Consider the following 12,420-nt stretch of genomic DNA (forward strand, 5'->3'; position numbering starts at 1 on the left):
GCCTGGTGCACTGGGAAGACCCAGAGGAATCGGGTGGAGAGGGAGATGGGAGGGGGGATCGGGATGGGGAATAAGTGTAAATCTATGGCTGATTCATATCAATGTATGACAAAACCCACTGAAATGTTGTGAAGTAATTAGCCTCCAACTAATAAAAAAATTAAAAAGCAAAAAAAAAAAAAAACAAAAAGAAACTGTATCTAGTAAAAATAAAAATTTTAGGAGGAAAAAACAGAAACTTCTATTTGAGAATTGAAAGAATATAAAATCCTTTACTCTTCCCACAGGAAAGGCATGATGTCATATTTTCTTTTAAAGATAATTAACATATCTGAATGTTTCTATTTTGCATGGCACATCAGGAAGAATACCATGAAGGATGATCACACAAGGGTTCAATTCTTTGTTCTCTCTCTACTTATCATGTGGCAGGAGACCATTACCTCCATTTTTTACATTTATTTCAGTTTCTTCAACTTAAAGAACTGGTGCTTTGATTAGATTATCTCTAAAATTCCTTTCAGTGGAAAACTTGTTTTCCTACTGACTCCAATTGCAAATCCTTCAGAAAAATAAAATAGTGTAAATAGTTTCAGTAAAAGAAAAAGGGCCAAAACAACAATAAGGTACTATTTCCAAAAGGAAAAAAAAAAAAAAAAACTTCTGCCATTATTGCAGAATTTAATTAGTGCGCTTAAAAACATTCCATAATTATTATTAACTCCCCTAATTTATTCCATCCACATAGAGATTACAGAAGAACAGAACAGAGCTGAATCCAAAATTCCAGTAGCTGAGATACTATATATAGATCAAGAGTCTAAAATGTTGCTAGATTATGAGAGACACATAGAGGGAAATCAGCCAGATAATAAGGTACATTTTGCTCATCTCTATTAACAGATTTGAAACTCCAGAGTGGGTCCTAGATATTTGTACAGGAAAAAAAAAAAAAAAAAAAAGGCTTCTACAAAATCAGGGTCACCCTAACCCTTTAAAAAAAAAAAAGACATTGTGTGCTTCATCTTTATCTGAAAAATCTTAACTATGCTTTTAAAATCACTTTCTGGTAGGTTTTATGAGAAAATGCCTCCCTTATCCCACTGCTTACTGCATGAGCCTATGTACGTGATAAGCATCAAGCATTTTGAAGTGCCCTGACATCTTTATAAACAAACTTGCCTGACCTCAGCCGCAGATAACAGCATGTATTTTTCATTTGGGAACCATCACGAAATGACTGTTAGAAATTCAGAGATTTGTAGAGAGATCTACAGGAATAATTCCTTCGGTTTTTTAATATTCCTCTTTTAGGAAAAATCATTCTGCTGTGTAATTCTTTTGATTTTTGTAATTACATTTTTCTTTCACAAATATTTCTACCCTCTTGGAATAGAGCTTAAACTGCTGTGTTTTATGGAAAACACATGATGCCTGATTTTTTCCCTTGAATAAGAAGTATTTCTTTATCCCAAAATATATTTTATTTCCTTAAAAGGCAGTTTGGGGGACAGATGGGAAGGATAATGCTCTTTATAATCTCTAAAAGTATTGACCTCCTATAATACACATTTTTCCTGTTGTGTTCCTATCAGAAATTTTATCAAAGAACTGAGCTTCTAGGCTCTGATGGAGACCTTCCCAAATACATTGTTTTGCATGGTATGGTAACAGAAGTAGGTAAAATAATGTGTAGAGTAAAAGCCAAAATGAGAAACTTTCTACAGAAGGCAATATAATAACATAATGTAAAGTTACTATTTTAATTATTGCCAGTGGAGAGAAAATAGGAAAACAAAATATATTGTAAATTTTAGTAGAAAGAGCATTGGGCTCAGATTTGGGCTGCCATGGTTTCACTTCCTGGCTTACCTTGGAAGGACCTTTGTTTCCTCAGCTATAAAATGAGAAAGTGGACTCTGATTTCCCTTCAGGCTTAAAAAGCTAAGACTATATTTTTAATTCATCCTGTATGTTATGAACTCAATTATATACCCCTGCAAATTCAAATATTGACGCCCTAACCTCCAGTGCCTCAGAATGTAACTGTATTTTGAGATGGGGCCTTTAAAGAGGTGATTAAGTTAAAATGAGATCTTTAGGATGGGCCTATCCAATCTGACTAGGGCCCTTATAGGAAGAAGAAATTTGAACATGCAGAGAGTCACCAGGGTTTCATGTGCACAAAAGGAATAATATAATAAAATTAAAGTAAACCAGCTTTTATTTCTTCTTCTTTACATCTCTGTGATCACTGTTTGTTTTAAATATATGTCTAGATGAAAAAATATGTGGTACCATAGGGGTTTGAAATGAACTAGAAAGAAGCAAGCTCAAATGATTCCTTACTGTTAAGAATTTACTCTAGAAATAAGTGATGTGGCTGAGTCTGCATGTGTCAGCCCCTCTGTATAACTGGAAGTTCTCTGAATTAACTTAGATATAGAATCCAATGTTTACCAAAAGATAAGTAATAAAAATATGCTTCTTTAAAGCTTACATGTATTATTAAAAATCATCAGTAAGAACAACAATTATTTAGAATTTAGACCACAAACTATAGCCTGAGCTGAATCTTGCCTGCTGCCTATTTTTATAAATAAAGTTTTATTGGAACACAGCCACTTCCAGCCATTTGTGTTTTGTCTATGGCGTCTTTATTTCTACAGCATCAAGACTGAGTAATTGTAACAGGTTTCTTTTATCCCCCAAAGTCCCAAATGGTTACTATTTGGCCCTTTACAGAAAAAGTTGCTTGCTGATGCTTAACTTAGAGGAACAAAAATTTTTTTCTGGGGAAGAGTATTTTAACAGTGATACTGTTTTAGAATTGCTGGTGTTTGGTGATGATAAACAAGAAAACACACCAGACTGTGTACATACTGACTGTCTGAACCCAGGTAGACCATTCCCACTGCTCTGATCTTGGTGCCTCTGGTATACAGTACGCTTTTGACTAAGTAGCCTCCTAGGGCTCAGGCTCAGTAAATATTTGGGGTCCTGCAAATTCTCACACAACATGTTGATTAGGCCTTAGATTCCATCTGACTACTCCCAGAGAGCTATTTGAAAACATAAATATAAACGAGGTAGAAAAACCTAGAAGAAAATAGTTTGAAAGGTACCATACCTTCTCTTTGATGTTTAGATGATTAAAACAAATGGTAGACTATTTCTATTGCTTGAACTGTGCCTTGGATATAGGAAACACTCATACATATATATACAGTGAGACAAGGAAAGAACTAGCCAAGAAGAGATGTCAAGAAAAGGTGTTGGAGATGAAAATGTGAAATGGATAATGTTGGTTCTGGCCAACTTGGAGATGGGTAGTAATTCCCCAACCACATCAGCTTGCCTGAAATCTCAAGTATTCTTGGGGAGGAGGGGGAAACGGGCTATGTGGATGAATTTGAGGACTCACACCATTAGATTTGTAAACCTTGGGGCCCAAGTTGAGTGTTTGTGTGTGTGTGTGTGTGCATTCCTGACTGAAGAAAGTAGTATCATTCATTTTGTCTTTTTTAAGCGACCTCAGTTAATGGATGTTGGTGACGGAGTCATGGCTTTATTTTAGCAGATTAAAAGAACAAGATTTGATGGCAGTGAGCCGGATGACTGACATGGAGATGACCGGAGCTAAGCCTATGAGGTTGTTAGGACTTGGCTGTTAGACTGTCACCCCAGGGAGACAATAGCTATGGAAGTTCAGGAGCCATTGGTAGCTCCAGAAGATGCTGGAGTGAGGCCCTCTCGAAGACAGTGATGCGCAGTTGGCTCTGGGAGGAATTGACAGAGTAGGTTCTATGAATTCCTGCTCAGCACGAAAAAGAGACAGAGAAGAATTGATTCATGAGCACTGAGAAATATTAAGATAATTTGGGCAAGGGAGCACTGAAGAAGATTGTAAATTCTGTAATGGAGCAGGTAGATGCTCCAAAGCATGGCAGTTGAGATTCTAATGTAACATCATGTGAATTTTTGGTCTCTGAATTTTAAAATCAAAATATTTAGATTATAGATTTAGGACATATTCAGCCAAAACACTTAAATAATTATTCAGTTCAGTTCAGTCGCTCAGTCGTGTCCGACTCTTTGCAATCCCATGAATCGCAGCACGCCAGGCCTCCCTGTCCATCACCAACTCCCAGAGTTTACTCAAACTCATGTCCATTGATGAGCCATCTCATCCTCTGTCATCCCCTTCTCCTCCTGCCCCCAGTCCCTCCCAGCACCAGGGTCTTTTCCAATGAGTCAACTCTTCGCATGAGGTGGCCAAAGTATTGGAGTTTCAGCTTCAGCATCAGTCCTTCCAATGAACACCCAGGACTGATCTCCTTTAGGATGGACTGGTTGGATCTCCTTGCAGTCCAGTGGACTCTCAAGAGTCTTCTCCAGCATCGCAGTTCAAAAGTATCAATTTTTCAGCACTCAGCTTTCTTCACAGTCCAACTCTCACATCCATACATGACCACTGGAAAAACCATAGCCTCGACTAGATAGACCTTTGTTGACAAAGTAATGTCTCTGCTTTTTAATATGCTATCTAGGTTGGTCATAACTGTCTTTCCAAGGTGTAAGGATCTTTTAATTTTGTGACTGCAATCACCATCTGCAGTGATTTTGGAGCCCCCCAAAATAAAGTCTGACACTGTTTCCACTGTTTCCCCATCTATTTGCCATGAAGTGATGGGACCAGATGCCATGATCTTAGTTTTCTGAATGTTGAGCTTTAAGCCAACTTTTTCACTCTCTTCTTTCACTTTCATTAAGAGGCTTTTTAGTTCTTCTTCACTTTCTGCCATAAGGGTGATGTCATCTGCATATCTGAGGTTATTGATATTTCTCCTGGCAATCTTAATTCCAGCTTGTGCTTCTTCCAGCCCAGCATTTCTCATGATGTACTCTGCATAGAAGTTAAATAAGCAGGGTGACAATACACAGCCTTGATGTACTCCTTTTCCTATTTATTAGCTGTTGTTTAATAATATCTAAATTCATCCCTCCTCTCTTCAGATGCTTTGAAACTTGATTTAAAAGAAAAGCTATAGTCTCGTACATTTATTCTTGGAGGCTAATGTGAATCTTTACTGGTAGCAAATGACAAAGACAAATAATATAAGCTCAATGCTGTAAGTAAAGAGAGTCTTACTAATATGTTACCTGAAATAACTATGTGTGGCTTTCTCTTGTATTTTTTGCCACAACACATGACATACAGGATATTATTTCTCTTATCAGGGGTCAAACCCATGCTCCCTACAGTGGAAGCACAGAATCTTAACCGCTGGATCACCAAGGAAGCCCCATGTTTTTTTGTTTTGATGTTATCAATAAAATACATATATTATCCATTTACCATAATTTTACTTTTGGTTATATTCTTGCCTGGTAATAGGGTGGCTCTGTAAATTTGCCACAATAGGACTAAAGAATCAAAGCTTTTATTTCTATTTATTTATTTTTTTGCTTTGCTTACTTTGCAGTTTTCATTCCTAACATTGTTTTGGTGGGACTGAAATGGCAATAATCACTGAGATTTGTTAGCATCCTTTGGCAGAGATGGTTATTTTTTATTTCAGATTTAGTGTATTCTTTTCATAAGTTTTCTTTCTGGATAGGATTTTCCAATCATCACTAAATCCTGCCAGGGAGGGAAGGCCAAAGAAGAGAGTAAGAGGGAGATAGGAAGGGAGAGAGGGAAGGAGGGAGGGAGGGAGGAACAAAGAAAAGGAAAGAGGAAAAACAGGCCAATTGAGGACAAATTCTGTTGCCCACATTTCCAAAGCTCTCCTGGGCTTTGACTTCCATACTTATAAGAAGATGAGGCAGTATTGTGGTTAAAGTATCAGATTAAAATGCTCAGTATCTGGTGAGAGTCCACTTTTTGGTTCTGATACAGCTGTCTTATTTCTGGAAGCTCACATAGTGAAAGGCGCAAGGGAGTCTCCTTTCTGGTGTCTCTTTTATAAGGACACTAATCTCATTCCTGGAGAATCTGTCCTTATGAATGAACAGCCTCCTGAAGGCCCTACCTCCAAATATCCTCATTTGGGGGAATTAGGTTTCAACATATGAATTTGGGGGACAAAAATATTCAATCTGTAGCCATTTGTTTGTTAGAAATGAGTTTTCTGAAATCTGAAAAATAAAAAAAGAAGAGGGAGAAGAAAGAAGAGAAGTGGTATTGGAAAAAATTAAGGGGTCTTTTAGAACCAAAAGGAAATACAAGCCACCTCAAACGTCACAGGAATTAGAACAAGTCAGCCACCTAGAAACAGAGCAACCTTTCATTTCGACTTTTCTCTCCAGGGCTCTTGACTTTCACTTGCTTAGCTGAGTCCAGCTCATTTCCCGCCTTGGTCTGTAGCCTGGCTGCTTTTCCAACTTACCGTTGCACACTGCCCACCCTCACGTGCCCCTCAGGATCCACCATTTAAATTGCACATGGGGACCTCGGGGCCTGTGTCATAACATCAAATGCCTGCCGAAGAAAACAGAGGTAGGAGGAAGAGGAAGTCCAGGGGAAAAGATTAGAGAAGGAAGGGCAGATTTGAGCAATTAGCAGAATAAAAGAAAAGATCTGAGCAATTAACAAAAAGAAGATTGGGGAATAAAACGGAAAAAAAAGATTTTCAGCAGTGAAGATGTTACAAGAGCATCTCTCATTAAATATCAAAGAAAAAAGTTACTGAATTTTAAAATTAAAGCATAATTGAACTTAGAGCTGTATGCTATTTGGTTTTCATTTCTATAAAAATAGCTCAAATTCTGCTTACATATATTGTTACAGGATGATATTTTCACAATCTCTCTCCTCCTTTTCTTCCTTCTTCTTTTTTGATTTCACTTGCCTGATTGAGTTGGAAAATTCTAGACAGGTACTTCTTCTAACAAGAATAAACATTTCCAAGCTAACTTGTAAACTACAATGTAAAATTATATAGAATTTTATGCACTATCATTTTTATTGGCTTTTACATTTTCATTTCTGAGGTAAAAATAACAAGCAAGACAACTCCTAATTTTTGTAATAAACATGTGATACATCCATGTCCATATAATTATTAAACTTCACAGTAAACTAAGAAAGATTTTCTACCATGTAGGAGCTTGAAATGTGCTGCTATATTTTAGTTCTTCTCTGTCTCAGGAACTATTAAGTTTGATTTGCTGGTGTTTTGATGTTACTTGCTTTGTTTTTCAGAACAAACCTATGTTAAGAAAAAAACAGAACTGTGTGTTTGTGATATTCATCCTCTTTTTTCACCTAATGTTTCAATGACTTAAGAAAATCAGTGTTCCATGAGCACAAATGAAGTGGGTAGTGCAATGAAAATAAGCCTTGGGTTATGCTGTAAGAAACTGATGTTTAAAAAACAAGGATGAACTCAAGCCCTCAATAGCTTGGATTTAATTTCCTGTAGAGTAAAGCCATTCTCAGGCACCCGTGGATAAGTTTGTTATTTAGCACTTCACTGAGTCTCTTTTTGAACTTTACAAAGAAACAGACTTAGGGTCACGGGGTCCAAGAGCTTTGCCTTGTTCTCAGTGGGAGTGTGGACCATCCCCTGACACATAGCTCTGACCCTTTAATACATGGTCATTGCTTTTCACCCTTGATCACTGGCTAGGAATTATCCATGCACAGAGAACTGCTTTTGTTAACTTTGGTCTTGCCGTACTTTCCTGGTAAAAACTAAAGAAGGGTTACTGGAGAGAGAAGATAGAAGAAAAGCTGAATTAGCAGTTTCTTTTTTTTTTTTTAAATGCATTTTCTATGTGGGGCATAAATTTTGTTTGAGGAATCACACAAAATCATTTTTTTTTCAGGTTTTGAATTTTTCAACCTTTAATGGTTAGTTTTTATTTATTTGCTTTTATATACACAATTTAAAAAAAAAAAGACCTTTTCTTAAATAATTACAACTGGAATGTAATAAATTTAACTAGAGAAGTTTCCTGGGTCATCTGATCCAGTCTCTTTGTCTCCTGGATGATGAGTGGGAGGAAACCCAGGGAGGCTGGAGCCTCCCCCAGAGTCATGCAGTGAGTTAACAGCATCACTGGGACTTGAAGTCCTTGGACTCAAGGCAAACCTTCTCACAGGATAACCTGTTGCCTCTAGGTAGAATGCATGATTGGTCCTTTTCTGTAGGGATTTTTCTAATGTTTTACATAATATGTCTCAAGCTTTTACAGTTAAGGATGATGTCATAGTCAGTGCATCCTTTCTGGTGTGTTCTGAACTGCTGAGGACTGATTCACTACAGAATCTGGAAAGCTCCTCTCAGGTTGTCACAGCAGGTTTGCTGAGTGGCCTCCAAGAGCTGCACAACAGAAGATTATCACACTGGCTAAATATACCAGTGTGATAATATACCAGTTCCTAAATTCAGAAGCTTTTGAATTTTTTTCTGATGAAGTGAATCCTTACTTCAGAACTAGTCTTTTTTGCAGAAAAAGTTGCTACAGAATAGTAGTAAGGAATGGGCTTCCCAAGTGGTTGTCAGTACTGTGTCCAACTCTTTGGGACCACGTGGACTGCAGCACGCCAGGCCTCCCTGTCCCTCACCATCTCCCGAAGTTTTGCCCAAGTTCATGTCCATTGCTTCGGTGATGCCATCTAGCCATCTCATCCTCTGACACCCTCTTCTCCTGCCCTCAATATTTCCCAGCATCAGGGACTTTTCCAACGAGTCGGCTTTTTGCATCAGGTGACCAAATTACTGGAGCTTCAGCTTCAGCATCAGTCCTTCCAATGAGTATTCAGGGTTGATTTCTGTTAAGATTGACTGGTTTGAGCTCCTTGCTGTCCAATGGACTCTCAGGAGTCTTCTCCACCACCACAATTTGAAGGCAACAATTTGAGTAGGAAATTGCAACCCACTCCCGTATCCTTGCCTGGAAATTTCCACGAACAGAGGACTTTCGCGGGCTACAGTCCATGGGGTTGCAAAGACTCTGACATAACTGAGCATACAGCCATACATGTAAGATTTCACTCTTTAGAGAATCTTTCATTTTTATATGGTATGAGAGTGTCTAAAACAAATGTTTTCATTCTGACTTACTAAAAATAAAAGCACATAATAGATATACCCTCCAATAATAGACTACTTTAATATTCCAGAGTTGTGTTTAAAAATTCTGGAAAATTTAGTAGATCTTAAAATTTGCAGAATATTGATTGGTTTTTCCTAAATGTTCTGTATCTTTAAAATTATGGAGAAAATGTTTAATATAAAATTTTATTTTTTGTATTGTTATATTCAGAAAAGAGACTTTCTATAAATTTAGATACAATATGATTTTATTTCACTTTAGTTCTCAAATTAAGTTTAGTAGTATCTAAGAGAAGGAACCAAACAATTTAAAATGTCTGATTGTGTTTAACTGCCTCTTGGGAAAGTTATGAGAATAAATAAATTCCCAAAAGATAAAACTGTTTAAAATTTTATAATTCCAAAAGTATTATTATCAAAATATCTTTTGTTTCTATCAATATTACAAAAGAGCAATATTTCAATATAGGAAAACTTAAATGAAGATATACTTTGATTTTATATGTCAGTCAATTTATAGCCAATTTACAGTGAGTTATTGCAAATTGGTTGCATTATATAAACCAATCAAAAATATTTCAGGGTTAGTTTAAAGCTAAATAATTTGGTCTTTTAAATATTCAAAATGGTGTTTTTTCCCTCAACCCTGAGTTCTCTGTAACAATACAAGATGTAGTTAGTAAAGTTCTCCTTAGTAGTCTTTAGACTACATTACATTGCCAAAGTGTAACAAATACACCTGCTTCCAAAAGTCTATATTTATAGTGTTTTTCATTTGATGGTAATAATAATTATATATATGTATATTTCTTCACAGGAAGTTAGGATTGTATTAGGAAAAGGAGACTCATGAGAAAACTTTTATCCACTGAACTTTCCCTTTATTCTTATACTTATTACTATTAAAAATGCATTGTTCCAGTATCAGGTATTATAGGTTCAAGTAATAGGAGAGATGGTATCTTTCCTTAGTAAGTTTCAGCACTGCCATTGGCTACACCTTGGCCAGAACACCTATACCAGCGCATACACATTCTGGAAGAGCCTGTTTCCAGCATCAGGGCAGGGACTAATAGGCCATAAAACATACTGACTCCTGGTCTTTATGGAGCTTCCTGATTTCCTGAGTCAGTGAGTGAAGACAAAGACCAAAATGTTAAAACCAAGGATAGGCCAATAGACCATAGGCAGAGCTGCGTAGGAAGAACAATTGGACTCTTTCAATGTTGCAGTCAGCTTGCACGTACTTCCTTCCCTTCTTCCTACACAACACCCTCTTTGTGATAACCATCCTGTTATCTTCCTCTTTAGCAGCTAGCTAATTCCTCTAAGCATCAGCTGATGTCAATATACAGTGTTAAACCAATGCCTCATGTTATTTGTTTCTTGATGCACAATTCAATTAAATGTCTCTTTCTGGATTCCCTCCATCCAATAAACATACACACACACACACACACACACACATATATACAGGTGCCCAAACATACAAGAGAGATATTTTAAGATTGGAAGACTACTGTCTGCTCCACAAATTGAACTATATGTGTGGCTTTTATCCAATCATATGGCCTGCATAGGAAGTCCTTTCTCTTCTATTGCCGGAAAATTCATCCCTGATTCATCTGGTTCCTTCCTTCTCCTGAATGAAATCATAGAAAAATTTGTATGTACAAATGGAAATACACCTTCATTTTCCTAAGGTTGAAGTTTTAATAGATGAATTTTGCATCATAAACCATGCTTTATGATTTTAAAAGTAAAGGTCAAGCCAGTATTTCCTACTTTTGTAGGCACCAACATATTTTAGAAGCTGGAAGATTTAACAAAAATATGAAATTATTTTTAAGGTCAAAGGCAAAAGAACAACAACAAAAATCTATGAACAAGTGAGGAAAACTTTGGCTTTATTTAGCCATTATTACAATAGGGAAAGCACTGTAGTTCCGAAGATCAGAGTATCTTCCAGGTGGTTTTGTCTAAACTTTTATGGAAAGGAATAGACTTTTATAGACAAGTTATGGTGGTTGGTGGTTTAACCATTTAAGTCATGTCCAATTTCTTTGTTCTCCCATAAACTGTAGCCCACCAGGCCTTTGTCCATGGAGTTGCCCAAGCAAGAATACTGGAGTGGGTTGCCATTTCCTCTTCCGGGGGATCTTCCTGACCCGGGGATCGAACCCTGGTCTCCTGCATAGCAGGCCATCTCTTGTATTGCAGGCAGATTCTTTATTGACTGAACCACCCGGGAAGCCCAGAGACAAGTTATATATAGGAGGGGTAATTTTACAGTGGGATTGGTTTTGTCATCAGATGGATCTCAGTCAGTCAGTTAATAAGAAATGTTTATCTCCCTATCTAACTAGTTTTGTCTCTTTTTTTAAATCATGAAAAGGAACCTCAGTTAATTAGGTAGAAGACAAAAAATGGAAATTTAAAGGGTCTGTGTCTGGCATGGTCACAGGGAAACAAGGAAGTCATCTCAAGTGTTAGGGAAATTGGGAGAAAACGTTGCAGTGAGTCTTACCCAGGTCAGATAAGAAAGATGGGTCATTTTAGTAAAAGCTGAGATGTTTTGAAAGTATTTTCTCATTGGACTTTCCTGGTAGTGCAGTGGTTAAGAATCTGCCTGCCAATGCAGGGGATGTGGGTTTGATCCCTGGTCTGGGAAAATTTCACATGCCACCAGCCAACTAAGCCGGAGAGCCACAGACATTAAAGGCCTCAAGCCCTAGGGCCCATGCTCCTCAACAAGAGAAGCCACTGAAATGAGAAGCCCATGCACCAAAATGCAGAGTATTTCTGTTCTCACCGCAACTAGAGAAAGCTCATATGCAACAATGAAGACCCAGCACAGCCAATAAATAAATAAAAATTTTAAAGTGTTAACTCATTAATACATTGAAAATAACAATAAATCTATTATCTGGGGGATTTTACACCTAATATATAATTTGTAGTTAATATAAATAACATTTTAATGAAAAATAACTATTTTCAAAGAAAAATTACTGGAAAGATTGCCTTTGACATTTATTTAAATTTTAAAAACATTGTAAAATTTGGCTTAATATAAGGGAGCTGGATTATTATATTGGTTTCCACATTCATTCTATTGCAATATACCATTTTTGTTACAGTAAATGCAGAATATCCAGCTTCACACAGATATAGTTGGAAACCAGGAGAACAGATAATTGTAAATATTCTTCTTTGATACTACATCAAAACTCAATAAGCTATAATTTCTCAAGATTATTACAATAGGGATTCTGAAACCATACCATGAACTTTCCACACTCTGTTACTTTATATTCTACTGATCCATCTTGCGTCATTTTAAAACTCTTAACTT

Source organism: Cervus canadensis, chromosome 20 (assembly GCF_019320065.1).
Source record: "Cervus canadensis isolate Bull #8, Minnesota chromosome 20, ASM1932006v1, whole genome shotgun sequence".
Lineage (NCBI taxonomy): Eukaryota > Metazoa > Chordata > Mammalia > Artiodactyla > Cervidae > Cervus > Cervus canadensis.